Here is a 5,643-nt window from a genome sequence, read left to right on the forward strand (position 1 = left end):
TGTGTTCATCCAGCTCTGCACCTTGTTGTCTCTGCTTTACTGGATGTTTTGTTATCGCTGAACTGTCAAGGCATGAACTTGGGGTCCCCACCTGAGCTCAGAACTCCAAATGTAGTTTCACCCAATGACCCTTACCGAGAAAATAACATTCTTATTTTCTGAGAAAGATGTGGCCTCATTATTTTTCTCACCTAAATATTTATACCTCCCAGAAACAGTGAAGACATTAGAAGTTATTGAAGTATGAGATATTTTGTCTTCTTTATTCATTCTTGAGATGAATAAGAATGACAGTTTCCTTTCCTAAAGGACATTAGTGAATCTGATTGGCTTTTCCCCAACAATCAACATTGAATTTTGTGGTGAACATTAGACTCGTAATTCCAAATTCTTATTGAATTCAAATTCCACCATCTGCTATGGTAGGATTTGAACCTGGGTGCCTGGGATATTACCTAGGTTGCTGGACTATAAGGGCAGGGATAATTCAATGAGGCCATCACCTCCCCTTGACTGAGATTAGGAGAAATCTTTTCTTTCAGAGGGTTGTGAATCTTTGGAACTACTTGCCACAAGAGAGCTGTAAGGGGCAGTTCTTGATTATATGTAAGGCTGAGGTAGATAGATCCTTGATCAGTTTAGGAATCAAAGTTTATGGGGAAAGGGGAGAAAAGTGGATGTGAGGAATTTTGGATCAGCCATGATCCTATTAAATGGTGGAGAAAGCAGGTGGGGATGGATGGTCTTTTCATGTTTCTATTTCTTATGCCTTTTTATATGAATATTCAGGTACCTAGATCCTGAAAATGTCATTAATAGGTACAAAAAATAACCCAAAAGTCTATTGGAAAGTTGGTGCTTTTGTCACAGGGCTAGAACAGAAGAAGGAGCATCTTCTGGAGAAGCAGTGAAGTAGTGGTAATGATACTGGAATAGTAATCCAGCTCCCGAGGATACAGCTCAAGGAACATGGTTCTAATCCCTCATTGTGAATGGTGACCACATATCTGCAGTCGAGTGTTGTAAAAAAGACCCATCTGGGTGACTTGTATTTTTTAGGGAAGGGAATCTGCCATCCTTTCCCAATCTGGTCTACAACTGTCCTGTGGGAAATTAGGGAAGGGGCGATAAATGCTGGTCTAGCCAGTGACATTGACATCTCCGGAACAGAATTATATATATAAAAACACAAATGGGGTTGGAAGTTGCGCCACAGCTATAAAAACCCCCAGGTAGACAACAGTGAGCAACACCTGGGCGCCTGCTTGAGGAAGTATATGTTAAACTCTGAGGGAATGGAGCGCATATTTACCAGAACAATTCCTGCTTCCAAGGTTTAAAATAGGAGGAGAGATTAAAAACAAAAATAGGGCAACATATTCTGGAATTTAGAAGGTTCCAGTGTGATTTGGCCAATGCTTTCCAGAAATAAAGGGAAACACATAGGTGTGCATTGAGAGGTACTATTTCCACAAGCTGGGAAGCCAAGACCAAAGGATTTATCCTAAAAGTAAGAAAAGGAATGCTCTCCCATAAAATGATAATTGAAGATAGATTGATGATTAATTTGGAAATTGTGCTTGATGGATTTTTGTTAACCACAGGTGATGAGGGATGTGGAGTGAAGTTGGGTATATGGAGTGAGCTCATTAATCTCCCTAGATCTCTGAGTGATACAACATTGAATTGAATTGAATTGAATGAGGTTTATTGTCACGTTTACTCACATAAGTACAATGAAAAGTTTACAAGTTGTCGCTTACAGCGTCATCTTAGCTACAAAGATACCTAGGTACAGACTCTTGGTACAAAGCAGAAAAACACAAAGCAAAGGTAAAAAGTTGAACAGTCTGTATTCTTAACTTGCTTTCTTGAAGTGCAATTGATATTCAATTATAAGTTTATTTTAATGATGAAAATCTCCACAATTCCATAGAAATGTTCTAAATTCTTTCCAAATGGCTAGAAGTTGTTTTCCTTTACAAGTGACAGTGTTTAAATTAGGAAACTTGGTGACACCCTGTGGTCAGACACAGTATTATTTTTGAAGCGATATTAGAAAGTATAAATAAGGCTGGAGCGTCATAATGGTTGGGTTAAGGTCAAACATAGGGCTAGGGTTAAAAACAGAATTAGGATTAGGAATGGGGACAGAGTTAGGGTTTAGGACAGGTTTAGGATTAGGGACCAGGTTAGGTATAGGGACAGGGTTGGAGTCAGGGTCAGGGTTAGTGTCAGGGACAGGGTAGGGTTCAGGACAGGTTTGGGGTAAGGGACAAGGTTAGTGTTAGGGACAGGTTTAGGATTAGGGAAAAGTTTAGGATTAGGCACAGGGTTAGAGTCAGGGACAGGGTCAGAGTCAGGGACAGGGTTAGGGTTAGGGTTAAGGACAGGGTTAGGATTAGGAACAGGGTTAGGGTTAGGGACCGGGTTAGGGTTCAGGACAGGTTTATGATTAGGGTTAGGGACAGGGTTAGGGATGGAGGTAGGGTTAGGCACAGAAAGAGGATTATGAATAGAGTTAGTGACAAGATTAGGGTTAGGATTAGGGACAGTGTTAGGTTTAGAGACAGGATTATGGTTAGGGTTATGTTTTCGATTAGAAACAGGGTTAAGGACAGGGTTACAGTTAAGGTTACAGTTAGGACTATGGACAGAGTTAGGGACAGGGACGGGGTTAGGGTTAGGGACAAAATTAAGGTTAGGTTTAGGGTTGGGATTAGGGACAAGTTATGGACGGGAAGAGGGTTTGTGTTGGGGTTAGGGACAAAGTTAGGATTAAACTTGCCTTGGATTAGTATTAGTGTAAGAGTTAACCCAAATGCTAATGTAGATTAATGCTACAGAGCTTACTTAATATGTAAACCTTAATGTAACTTTTACTTAGCATTTAAGGCACAGATTAGAACATTTGACCCCATGAAGCGGTTGAAGCAAATAGCGTAGAAGGACACTGGGATAAACACCTCAAAGAGAAGGGAGTGGTGGGTTGTTTATATGATTAAACATTGTGAGAGTCACTGTTAATGCAAACATTGAAACCTGTCCCTATCTGCAGTTCAAAAGGTGATGTAAGGGCCTTTTTGAATCACCCCAGTCCAGCTGATTCAGTACTAGTTTGGTTGCAAAGGAGCAGTGATCCCAGTCAGGTGCTCAGTGGCTTAGAAAGCATCTTGCAGGTGATGGTGTCCCAAGTACCTTCTGCCCTTTGCCTCCAGCCTATGGTGAGTGCAGGTTTGGAACGTGCCGTTGAAGGAGTATTTGGAAGTTGGTGGAATGCATCTGGAAAATGGTACGTACAGTTCCACTGTGCGTTGATGGTGAGGGGAGTTCCTGTTTACATTAGTCAGAGGACTGCCTTGTCCCAGGTTATGACAAGTGTTTTGTGTTTTGCTATACCCACACTCACTCAGGCAAATGGAGAGGCTTCCATTCTGACTTGTGTCTTGTAGATGATCGACTTTTGGGAGGCAGGAGGTGACTTAGCTCTGATCTGCTCTTGTAAGTGCAGTATTTTTATGGTTGGTTCTGTAACATTATTGGCTCTTGGTAGGCCCACTAATGTTGATGCTTTGGGAATTCAGTGTTGGGCAATGCAGAAAGGATGTTCTCAACGACTGAGGAATTTAGAACGATAGCAAAAAATTACCTTGCATTGAAAGATGAGTGGAGATAAGAAATAACAAGTGGAAGTACACACTGATGGGAGTATCTATAGACTCCCTAACAGTAATTATACTGTAGGACAGAGAATAAATCAGGAGGTCACCACAGGGGTGAATTCAGAGAGTGACTTACCCTGCATCATTAGACTGTGACCCCCCCAGGTTCTAGGTTCTCTGGTTATCAGGAACATCCTTGCCACATTTATCCTGTCTAGTCCTATTAGAATTTTATAGGTTTCTGTGAGGACCCTGCCTCATAATCACCTGACTAGCTGTGAAATGACCAATGGCAAAACATCTGACATTACCCAGGAGGCACCACTAGGAAAATGCCTGTGTGAAATAATAATATGATTTTATCATTCGACTCCTCAATCCTGCTTCATGATTTGATAATAATCTGGCTGATCTTTGGATTCTAGTCCTCTTTCTCACTTGCTCCCTGTATCCTCTGATTTCCTGAGAAGCTAACAATCTCTCTATTATGGCCTTAATCATGTTCAACGGAGGGTAGGCTTTGACATGGAAGGATTGGAGGATGCTTGAGTGAAGAATAAATACTAGTGTACAGTTTTATTTTAAGAAGAATTGTCAGCATGGCTTTGTGAGGGGCAGGTCATGTCTCACAAACCTTATTGAATTCTTTGAGGATGTGACAAGACACATTGATGAAGGTAGAGCAGTGGATGTGGTGTATATGGATTTTAGCAAGGCATTTGATAAGGTTCCCCATGGTAGGCTCATTCAGAAAGTAAGGAGGCATGGGATTCAGGGAAATTTGGCTGCCTGGATACAGAATTGGCTGTCCAATAGAAGACAGAGGGTGGTTGCAGATGGAAAGTATTCAGCCTGGAGCTCGGTGACCAGTGGTGTTCCACAGGGATCTGTTGGGCCCTCTGCTCTTTGTGATCGTTATAAATGATTTGGATGAGGAAGTGGAAGGGCGGGTTAGTAAGTTTGTCGATGACACGAAGGTTGGTGGAGTTGTAGACAGTGTGGAGGGCTGTTGTAGGTTGCAAAGGGAAATTGACAGGATGCAGAGCTGGGCAAAGAAGTGGCAGATGGAATTCAACCTGAAAAGGTGTGAAGTGATTCATTTTCGAAGGTTGAATTTGAATGCAGAATACAGGGTTAGTGGTGGGATTCCTGGCAGTGTGGAGGAACAGAGGGATCTTGGGGTCCATGTCCATAGATCCCTCAAAGTTGCTACACAAGTTGATAGGGTTATAAAGAAGGGGTATGGTGTGTTGGCATTCATTGGCAGGGGAGTTGAGTTTAAGAGCCATGAGGTTATGCTGCAGCTCTATAAAACCCTGGTTAGACGACACTTGGAATATTGTGTTCATTTCTGGGCACCTCGTTATTGGAAAGATGTGGAAGCTTTACAGAGGGTGCAGAGGAGATTTACCAGGATGTTGCCTGGACTGGAGGGCAGGTCTTATGAGGAAAGGTTGAGGGAACTAGGGCTTTTCTCGTTGGAGCGAAGAAGGATGAGAGGTGACTTGATAGAGGTGTACAAGATGATGAGAGGCATATATAGAGTGGATAGACAGAGACTTTTTCCCAGGGCGGAAATGACTATTACAAGGTGGAGTCAGATACTTTAGAGACTTTCAAGCGACTCTTGGAAAGGCACATGGATGATAGTAAAATGTAGGGCATGCAGGGTAGATTGATCTTAGTGTAGGATAATAGGTCGGCACAACATCGTGGGCCAAAGGGCCTGTACTGAGCTGGACAGTTCTATGTTCTATTTTCTGAGAATGAACTTTGTAAATGTTGATATTCAGATGGACTTGGGTAACCTGGTACGGAGAACGGGGAAGATTCGCATGTTTGCAAGAATAAGGAAGTTTTGCTACAATTTTGTAAGGTTTTGGTGAGACCTTTTAGTGGAGCACTGTACACTGTTTTGCCCTCTATATCTAAGGAAGGATAAATTTGTATTGGTAATGTTACAGTGAATATTAGTTCCTGG

The sequence above is a fragment of the Rhincodon typus genome, chromosome 4 (genome assembly GCF_021869965.1).
Source record: "Rhincodon typus isolate 14 chromosome 4, sRhiTyp1.1, whole genome shotgun sequence".
Classification (NCBI taxonomy): Eukaryota; Metazoa; Chordata; class Chondrichthyes; order Orectolobiformes; family Rhincodontidae; genus Rhincodon; species Rhincodon typus.